Source organism: Parasteatoda tepidariorum, chromosome 7 (genome assembly GCF_043381705.1).
Source record: "Parasteatoda tepidariorum isolate YZ-2023 chromosome 7, CAS_Ptep_4.0, whole genome shotgun sequence".
NCBI lineage: Eukaryota > Metazoa > Arthropoda > Arachnida > Araneae > Theridiidae > Parasteatoda > Parasteatoda tepidariorum.
The window spans coordinates 37,082,945-37,094,357 of record NC_092210.1 but is presented as its reverse complement, the minus strand read 5'-3'; the positions used below and the strand labels follow the sequence as shown (position 1 = coordinate 37,094,357).

At 24.3% G+C, this 11,413-nt stretch overlaps 1 long non-coding RNA gene across 1 annotated transcript; it reads right to left on the bottom strand.

Moving 5' to 3' along the window:
* Positions 1-9,311: 9,311 nt before the first annotated feature.
* LOC107455643 (uncharacterized) lies at positions 9,312-11,314 on the bottom strand. The gene is made up of 2 exons (XR_011637250.1): positions 11,163-11,314; positions 9,312-10,486 (listed from the first exon to the last, which is right to left on the bottom strand). It is a non-coding gene; the product is annotated as an uncharacterized lncRNA (long non-coding RNA).
* Positions 11,315-11,413: the final 99 nt, after the last annotated feature.

Below are 11,413 nucleotides of genomic sequence, written 5' to 3'. Positions count from 1 at the left end.
TCCCTAATTTAAATGCAATGTTATTGCAACTTGAGAAATTCATAAAATGGCGGAAAACGTGAATTTTTAAACTGCTCACTGTTAGTAGTTTAGATTTCAATTTTTTGTTGCTTAAGTGATCTTTTTCGATAAAAAAAAGGAAAATGTTTACGATATAAAAAATCTAATAATTAATAAAATAAAATAATAAAGTACATTACAAAATAAGCATTGAATTTTATTTTGAACTATCACTGTTTTGTTTTTATTTTAGGCTTTTGTTTAAAACCTATAAATTTTCTTCAATTAAAATATTTAATTTGAATTTATATTACTTAATTACGACTAAACTTTTTCCTACTTTCATTTAGTGGGAATTGCAGTTTTTTTTAATTTATTAGAATTTAATTCTAAAATGAGTTTTTATATAACATGATATAATAAAAAAAAAATTTCTTTTCTTCAATGTTTATTTATTTCGATAAATCTATTGTTCATATGATAAAAATAGCAAGTTTTTTTTTATTGATAAAAAAATGGAACACTAATGTTTAAATAAACATTATTACATTTGTCATTAACATGTCTAAATACATGTGCGGCCCTTTGTTAGCCAACCTGCTGTGAAAGTGGCCCTTCACTCAAAAAGGTTGTGCACCCATATGCTAAAAGAAATAAAATATCTTGATTGATCAATAATAAGATTTGCATTTGAATCAGGCCAAAAGCTTTAAAGAGTCATGCGTTTAAACTTTCAATACATTAATTTTAGATTAATAATTATTAAAGCAATGGAATCAAAAAGCAATTTAGGCAAATACTTTATGCTTAAAAGAATATCATTTTTCTTAATATATGTAAGCAAATTTAAAAATATAAAATTAATAATACAAATTTGAAGAGGATATAGTAAAAACTGGAAAAACAAAATAATTTATTTTCATTCTTGAACTCATGAGCAATTTTTCTAAAGTGTTCTAAAAATTCTTCAACCACTTTGTTATTCTTATTTACTTTTTTTAAGTCTAAGTTACATGATTTATATTCATATATATACATTGAAATTTAAAAACTATGTAAACAGAATAAAATAAAACTTTCTTTAAATTTCATATAAGACTTCTAAATTTATCTTTTTCAATTATTTCAAATGATTACAGGATCCAAATTTTAATTCAATTTACAATTTAAAAAAAATCATAGTTAAAAAATTATATTAAATAATTTTGTTAGGCAGTTCTTAAGAAAATGGCAATAAAACTGGCAGAATATTATAAAATATTTCAACACAATACAGTAAAAGTAATTTTAATTCTTTTAGGGAAACAAGATCAGTTCAACAGAATTTGCATAAATCACAATTAATAATTTTTAAAACCAACTGAAATGAAAATTTAGAGAAATTAGAAAATTGGTATTTTTCATATAATAAATGCAAAACATTAATTTTGTATCAAATTAACTAATTTAATTAAAAATAATTTATGCTTAACTAATTGACAAACATTATTCTTTATTTATTCATATTTTAGAGCTTAATAAAAACTAAAATTATTAAAAATTTAAATAAAATTTATTAATTGTACTGTTTTTATAGATGCATTTTCTTAAGTGGTTACATGGGTTTTGACAGGTAAAGAAAAGAATATTTTCTTTAATTCCAGTAATAAAATAATTTTTTTTCACATTTTAGGCATATTAAAACATAACATTTGAACAATATAGAACTTTCAACTATAAATCTTGAAAATTTAGTTATTAAGAACAAATTTTTAAAAACTCATTAGAAAAAAAGAAACTTTGGGGTCAAGATAACTCCTAATAGCTTTACATAAAATTTAACAACAATTTTTTTTTCTGTTAAAAGAAGAATAAAGCATGTGTGTAATTTAGCGAAAGATTAAAAAAAAATGAAAGTTGAATTTTCAATAGAGTTGCATGCAAAAAAAGTAAAAAATAAATACATAAATAATAAGAATAGAAATTTTAAAACCTGTGTGATTTCTGAACTGAAAACTGACACAGGTTAGAAAATTTAAGAGTTATTTCACTGACATTAAATCATTTTGGATTGTAAGATAGTTATTACAAAGAAAAGAGAAATATTGCTAAATTAAAACTCAAATACATTACTGCTACTAAAAAAAAAAACTATTTTTTTTTAATTATACCCTAAAAATAGTCACTATGTACATATAATTAAAGTGATATAAAATTATCTTAATTATTTATATGTCTACAGATAGGAATAATAGAATAATAAATATTGTAAAATTATTATGGGTTACATGTTTTTTTTAAATATAACAGATATAATTCTGAAAGATCTATTTTTTATAAAAACTGAATATAAAAAATTTTTTAATGCAAACAATTGATAAAAAAAAATTTCTATTAAAAAAAAATTCATATACTGAAAAAATGATTTTTAAAAAAAATATTTAAAAAGGCAAGTGGAACTAAATTGGATGCTAAATAAATAGACATGACATTTGATTTTCTACTTCAGGTTTATGATGCAAAAAATTAAACATATAAACTAACTAAAGAAATTATTAAATGATCATTCAAGCTGTATAGTTACTTCAAACAACTTGCAGAAATAAAATTAAAAATTAATTTTACATAATATGTAAAAGTACTTAATTTTCAGAAGTTTATGAATATAACAGTCGAACTTCTATTTAACGACCTTCTATTTTGCGATTTTTTAGGAGGAACCAAGAACATTTTGGAAATTTCTTCGAAAATAACAACGAAATAGAGAACTTAATTTTCTATTTAACAAATTTTTTTTAAGATCCACTTTCCCTACTTCCCAAAATGGATAATTCTTCAAGATACTCCAATTTTATGGGGAAATGATCTAGAATTGGTTTTCGCAGCTACTTAACTTTTAGAGAAAGTGGTAAAATCTCTTTTTCTTTTTATTTGCATTTCATACAGGAATCCATGCCAAAAATTAATTTTCAAGAAAGCATAACAGAAATTTCTAAAGCATGGAAATATGATGTTACAGATTGTACTATTCGTTACAGTTTTGCTAAAGCTGGACTCTTAGTCAGCGTGGAGAATTCAGTAGGTGTGGAGGATGACATTCCTTTAGAAGAAGCAGCTAAGAGAGAATCACAAAATTAATGATGATATTAATGATGAAAATTAATGATAATCAAAGGTTTTCTTTTATTGATTCTGAAGCTCCAACCACAGAAACATTAACTTAATGGAATATTTTGGGACAGTGCAAAAAATAAAAACAATACGGCAATATATTGTGAGGAAGACGGAAATGATAAAGAAATTACCAAACCTTCATATTATAAAATCATTTGAAACAATTTGATAGAAGATGATGATTTACAAGATAAAGGTGTATTAATTGCTAGTGTTAATGAATTAAAAACCTGTTCTGTGTTGTTTAATTACTTCACTGGTGATTTTATATTTGACGAATTTTCCATATAACGAACTTTTGATACGGATTTAGCGACTTCGTTAAATAGAAGCCCGACTGTCCATTCATAATTTTAAAAGTCAAATGTAATCTAAGTTTTACTCTGTTTAGCATGTATCAAGGTATGTTTTAACAAAAAATTATACTTAGGAAATATTTCAGGGCAATATACACATTTATATGAGCTAGTGCTAGAATGTAGACGTTCATGATAGGTAATGTGGCACTTTTTATCTGTAGAATAAGAGCAATATCGGCACTGAAACTTACAATTCAACTGTGGATTTCGTTTAACAAAAGCTGAAAAGAAATTAATAAAAGTTTTAGAATTTGTTGATGGCTGTAATGATCACAAAATTTCACAATACTAGAAAAATGAAGAAATAGTATTATAGCTGTTTTCTTTTTTTAAACATATATACAGACATATATAGAAGAGGGAGTGCATTTTAAACATGTGGTGAAGCATTTTACAATTGAAACTTAAAAGTTGTTTGTCTTCATTTTGAATGGCACAAAATATACTTTTGATAAACATATTTTAATAATCATTTATTTAAAAGTTGTTTTGATTAACTGGTTTAACCAGCTCCATGACATGAGGTTAGTGTGGATAAGCTATAAAATTAACCATTTAATCTATTGTTCCTTAAGCTAATTTTAACTTAAAACAGTCTTAAATGAATAATCTGAAAAATGTTTATGATAGTTAATTTTAACGTTTAATAAATATTAATTTATAATTAATTACTAAACTGCAAAGACAAGCTACTACACTATATGTTAATTTTTAATACTTATTCAAAAGAAAAAAATGTTTTTTCTTTAATTACTTAATAAGAAAGAAATATTTTTTCTGATTAAGTAAATTTTTATATTTCATTTCATAGAGTAGTTTAACAGATTAATATTAAATGCAAGCTAAGAGGTAGAGGCATCAATAAAATTTAAGAAATACACATTTTACAACTGCTATAAAAATAATAAAAGTTCAAGGGTAATAGACATTTAGAATAAAAATGCATTTTTTAAAAAAAATTTCTACTTAACAAAAATTCTAAGTTAATACCCTTACTTAAAAGGTACCAAAAGTAATTATTAAAATATGTAATAACCATTTTCTTTAATAACAACCTTGTAATAAAATGTAATGAATAAAATAGTTTTAATTTATGGAGACAAAATATAGGATAAAATAGTCAACATGTAAGGAGAAATCATGAAGGATAAATACCAAAAATATTCTAGCTTTCCACATTAGCTCTTCCCTCATTGAGATCAAAATAATTAACTACTAATATAGAGTTTTAAAATATCATTACAAATAAGAAAAATATTTTTAAAGCAGACAAAGCTCAGGTAATCCATAATTGTGTGTTTTACTTTAAAAACCAAATTTCGGTTGCTCTTTTTTAGAAAATAGATAAAATTAAAGATAATCATGTCACAAGATGAAATATTTTCCCATGCATGAATACCATTGAAATATTTACAATACATTTTGTCATAGTAACATTAATAAAACTCTCTCTGTAGTATGTAGCAAATTAACATTATAAAACATTAACAGATAAAACACTATAAACAAGATGTGAACAACCTAGAGGTATAGGTTTTTATTAAATAGAATCATCAGGTTTCAAAAACTATTAATTCTGTGATCCAATAAAATTTACAATAACAAAATAGATATATGCATGCAAGCGTAATTTAAATATTGCATTTTATCTGATTAATTCAAATATTTTGATTAAGAATTTCAAATCAGAATTATAAGAGATAATCATATTAAAAACCTAAACTTTAGGTTATATATTTTTAAAGTTACTTCCATAATAGTTAATAATGATCATAAGGTTTGATAATAAATTAATATTCAGGTTTTTAGTAGGTATTTTTGCAGGTAAAAAATTTTTTCTTCATATGCTGGAAAGAAAAATACTATTATAAAAAGTATAAATTTAAAATGTATTTATGTTCAAAATATGTATTTAATAAAATTAAGATAAATACAATATATATAGATTTTCTAGATCCAGTCAAAAGGTAAAAACAGTAGTCTAAAGCTATATAACAGCTGCTTAAACTATCTAACAATAAAACTATTGCTTAAACTATCTAATATTAATAGACATACAATAATAAGAGATATTATGTTTCTAAAAACCATGTTTATAATAAATATGCAATGCAACCCTTTAACAATCAAGCTCTCATTCAAATTCTCTAAAAACACATCCTAGAAGATTATGATCAAAAAGGTACAAATATTTTATAGCAGAGTATTATTTCCCTAAAAACAATGTTTAGAAAAACAATTTCGTTGTGATTTAAGTTTCAACATTAATCTAGCATCAATAATTATCAACATCTAATCTAACATCAACATCTATCTAGCTTTAACATTAATCTGGATTCAAGATCAATAGAGAAAAAAATAATTTAAGAAACAAAACATTGCCATATATTTTAAAGAAAAACTCAATTACATAAAATGAGTATTCTAGCCAGATGTTACTTTTGCCCAATGTTGGAAAAATTATTTATTTATTTAAAGTGCTAAAATGAAAGTTTTGATTAAAAAAAAAAAGAAAAATGACTTTAAGTAAGATTTTACACTTTGGGAATTTATTAGTTGTAGTAAAATCTTTATCAGAGATATTGAAAATACTATAACATTACAAAGTTATTTAACGCTAAAAACTTTTACACTACAATCTGGACTAAAAATAATATTTAATAAATGTGAAAAAGAAAATAGTTAAAATCAGTAATTGCTGTGAAATTAAGAAACTGTAACCCCAGATTTTCATAAAACAATTAATAATCAAATTAAAGCATTTATAAACAGCCAATACACATATAGATAAAGCGCCCACTTTAAACAGAAAGAAAAGCTATTAATATGTTACTCATTAGAGATAGAAATATTGAACCAAAATTCTTTTTAAGTAAGTTTTAATTTTTTTTATTATTCACTCGTTTTTAAAAAGTAAAATAACAATTCTGAAACTGCAGTATGGGTGTATCCTGAAAAAAAAAAAAACATAAATTATCAGAAAATATTCAAATTTAAATTCAAGAATTCTCAGTTAAGTTACGCATGTACATAAAATACACATTTACCCAGCAGCAGAATTTTTTCCACCTATCTGCGAAAAAATTCTCTAGCACTAATATCTTTCTGCAAGATACTTTTAATAATAACAAACATAGATATTACTAATTTAAAATAACAAAAGCGCTGTGTTTATGAAAAAAAATAAACTATTTATAATTCTTTTAATTAAACCTGTAATAATTATTTTGTTCCAATATTATGAGTGCTATTTTCGCATCTTGTTGGAGGTCTCGCATATTATTTTCGCAGTTTGTAAATAATCATCACAATAAAAAAAGCAATTAAAAATCATGAAATCCTTAGTAGTAATTGCTGAAAAAAAGATTGATCATGAAATCACGTGAATCGGACTCCTCAAAAAAGGGTAACTCAAATGCGTGTTTCGTTTCGAAATTAGGTTGTTGTAATTAATAATATCATTTAAAAAGTATCGGATTTAAAAACTATGGAGAAATCAATAGCACTAACAGCCAAAAAAATCGATAGAAAAAAAAAGTATGCAGGATTTGAATTTTCCATATTGTTTGAAATATATCGGGATATTTAAAAACACATGAAAATCAATATTAATAACCGCCGAATATACAATCCAAACATTATATCGATTCATGATACTATCGGCAAAAATTTATTATCTAAATGCACGATTCAAATGTTACGGGTAAATTTCTGTAGAAAAGAAAACTGAAATTTTTTACATTTCAAAATAAAAAATTTTCTGCAAGAGCTTTGTAATGTTTTGCAACAATTTTGCCGTGATTCAGCCATGGGGCACATTTAAATATAAAAAAATCAGAAATAATATTTCTATTTTTTTTTTAATCAAATTTTTTATAAAGAATAGAAAAAAGAAATTTAATTGATACACAACAATACAATAAAAATTTATGATTAAGAGCAGAAATGTACATTTAAACATTTAAATATTCATATTTAATCAGAGCAAATTTATTTTTAAAATCTGAAGATAAGCACTGAAGAAAAATATTTTTATTTCAATTATAAGAAATTATTTCCAAGCAAAAAAATAGAAAAAAGAAAAAATAGTTCTGAATGATGAAAACAATTATTGCACTTTATCAAAATAAAAAAATCTTAAGAACAAATTGAAAAATCAAAATGCTGATGACAGATATAACTTGAAAAATATTATTACAGGTATGCTAATTCACCAAACTAAAAAATCAGGAGAAATTTTTCAAAAATCAAGAGTTAACTTCCAAAACATTAAGTAAATCAAATGCTACATCAAAATCAAATGCTACATTAAGTAAAAAATTTTATAAATATATATACACCATAAGAAAAACATCATAACAAACATAAGTACTAAATTATATAAGTAAAAGTGAGACATGTAACAAAGTGATTGTGGCTTCATGGAAAAATATCTGAAATTTTATCAGAAAAAAGTAAGTTCATGTAAGAGGCATATATATACATAACACGGTTATGGCAAATTCTGCTTTTTAAAAAATTATAAATTACAATTTTAACAAATGAGAAATTGATATACTTTTTATTCAATCTTATTTCATCAAATTTTAATGGTTACACAAAGTATAAATGAATAAAATTTCTTCAAATTATGAGCCATATAAATTAAAGAATTTAAAATAGCTACACTTTAAAATTAATAGAAATTTGAATTCTTGTCATAGATTTGGACAATCCTTCTGTACAATCATAATTTATTTTGAAATATTCCAATAATTTAGATAATGATCTTTCAAATATCCTACCCTTTTCTATTATTTGGAAGTTCATATTAATTTAAAGTGTTGCTTCCTGGGGCTCTTGCAAAATCTCCTCACACCTGTTTCTTATCTCCCCATTATTATTTCTTTGTTCAAGCTTGTTCCTTTGTCCTTGTTGGTTAAACCACTTTACAGGTCTTTTTGTCTCTTTACTATTTTACTTTTATTTGATGTTTGCACACCACGGAAGGTTCTTCTTTATAGAACCGAAACTATAGTAGGTCAATTTATTTACCTTATATATGTTTTTTTCAAGTTGCTTGCTTTAATCCTTGATTAATAAAAATAAATAATATGGATTAAAAGATAGAAAATATTTTACATTACTGCTTTTCATTTATCTGTGTGAACATTAAAAATTTATGTTATGAATTTGTTTTGAATTATAGGTTATATACAAAACATACTTTACTTTTTTCATGAATTAGTATTGTCAACTCTTAAAAATAAATCAATAAAAAAAATGAGAATTACAATGGAGGCTATTCAAGTATGAAACTTTGTTGCTTGTTTCAATAATAGATATAAGAAAAATATTTTAAAACTTTATAACAAGAATCAGTTCTAAATAATACAAATTAATTATAAATATATGTAAAACTTTTATATGTAAATAAAAATAAGATATGAGAAAGAAAATTCAAACCAAGGCTGGTTTTTATCCTTCTAGAAAAAGTTGACTGTTTAAAAACACTGAACATCACATCAAACTTTGAATTTCCAGTAAGCTATAAAATAAAAGCAGATTGGAACATAAAAAAAATACATTTTAAGTGAAAGTTACGAAAGATTTTGTATAAATTAAACTATGAAAAAATAGCAAAAAATTGGAGACACTAACAAATATATATTTAAACAAAAAATATTTAAACAAAAAATATTTAAAAAAGGAGTAAAAACTATGAAGAATTTTTGAAGAGCGTTATTAAATCTTCATTTTCAAATTGAGTTGTCATTGTATGACAAGGATTTAAATAACTAACCACTCTAAGCCTTATCGTGCAAAGCAATTTCACTGAGCATGAGCACCAAGCTAAGCTGACTCTCAAGTATATGAGCCCGGATCACTCTTGACCTTGAACACCACAATCTCGTCAGCAAGAAGTGACCTGTGAACAGTCAAGCCCAATTCAAACTAAGTGGGTGGCAGTTCCAAACTGTATAATAGGCAACATATGGTAAAAAAAAAAAAAAAAATTCAGAAATAAATTTTGTTTTATTAGTTTCCTCAAATTCTGATTTTAGCATTTAGAGGAATAGGATGAAAATTGTATTCAAGCAACTTTTACAGAAATCTGTTCTGAAGCACTTATACCTGTTTTTTCAATTAAGCAGTACATTTTTAATTTAGCCACAAGATTTTACATAGTCTTTAAGTCAAGTAACCAAATTTTTTTGAGTTAATAAAAAAAAAACACTCTTAAGTTGTTTAAAATAAATATCTATTTATCATTCGCAAATGACAACCTTTTATTTTCATGCATGTTATTAATGATCTGAGATGTTTCCGACGTTCAATTGTTAAAGAAAATAAGGACGAAAATCTAGAAAAATGATATTTTTCACCGTTGAAATATCTGAAGGCTATTTTAAAATGTTAAAAAATTTATGCATTGTACGTTCATTCCTTGAAATAAATAACTCAAAAAGAAACTGTCAAAAATTTCTTAGTACATATTTTTTTATTTTTTAAAAACCGCCCTAAAATTTCTTTAAAACTGCCATAATTTCCGTCCCACCTTGTTCATGCAATTAGTTATTTTCAGCATTTAGGTAGTAATGTACATGTGATTTTACATATTGGGGAGATTTTTGAGGGAGAGTGATCTGTGGCAGAATAATAGCCAAGTCTTAGTAACTTCCGGGCAGCAGCTAGGAGAAACTAAAACAGAAACACAGAAAGGGACCGACTCGAAAAGCATAACTTGGAGCCATCCCCGGGCAAATATCTACATGCATTTTTATTATTTTTTTTTAAATTGCTAGTTTAAAATTATTTGGCACCTTGGCGATTGTAGTTGGCACAACAGTTCACAATACAGAAATATTCACTACATACTTTCTTAAATAATATACATAAAAAAAATACTTCAGTTCTTTTGGACGAGATGCCATGAAGTGTACTTGCATACTTTATGATTCAATTCAAAACTAATCGTAGATGAAAATTGTGCCCTGAAAAAAAAATTACAGAAATAAAAAGATATAAATTCAAGTTTATTTAAAGTTTTAGTATCTTTAATTTCTAAGCAAAATAAGTGCAGCAAATAATCATATAAAATTCATAACAAAGTTGAATTTAAGTGGCAGCCGATTAATGCAAATATTAACATTTATAAAATACTACTAATAAAAAATTGCTCATCATGGCAAAAGTTTCATAAATTTTCTTTTATAATACGAACCTTAAGATGTTAAAACAATGTTTACGTATAAAATTGGAAAATTTACATTTATAGGAATCTTTAAGCAATTTTAAAATGACATATAGTTTTCATAAATCATAGCGGTATGAGAATATTTTTTTTTTTATGTTTAAGATATTTCCACAGCATAATGAGAAATGAAAAGTAAATGCCACATGTTACTAGTTAATTGATAAAAACAAGAGAACATTTTATCACAGTAGTTGTGCAAAGTACATTATTTCTTTAGAATCTTGGGCATTTCAAAAAATTAAATAGTAATAGTCAGCCATAGATATTTGATTGAAAGTATTTGCTACAAACAATGGTATTTCTTTAAAAAGCTCAAGTTCCAAACAGTTAAAAGATTTAACATAAATTGAATAAAATTCAGATTTCTAATGTATATTTTTTAACATTAATAATTGTACAGCTTTTGTTCATACTTTATTTCCAAAATTAGAAGTTACTAATGCAAAACAAAGCTGAGGTTTTATTGAATCAATTACAAAAATAGATAGTTTTAATTATAAAAATGAAACAATATTTTTTATTTTTAACGGATACGAGAAGGGGGAAAAAATAAAAGATGTTTTTATTTTCATTTCAGGTCAAATTTAAACAGTTGCCATTCTCACTAAGGTAAATTGCTGAAAAGCATTTTGGAAATCTCTATTAGCTGAGCCTTCAACTAGTT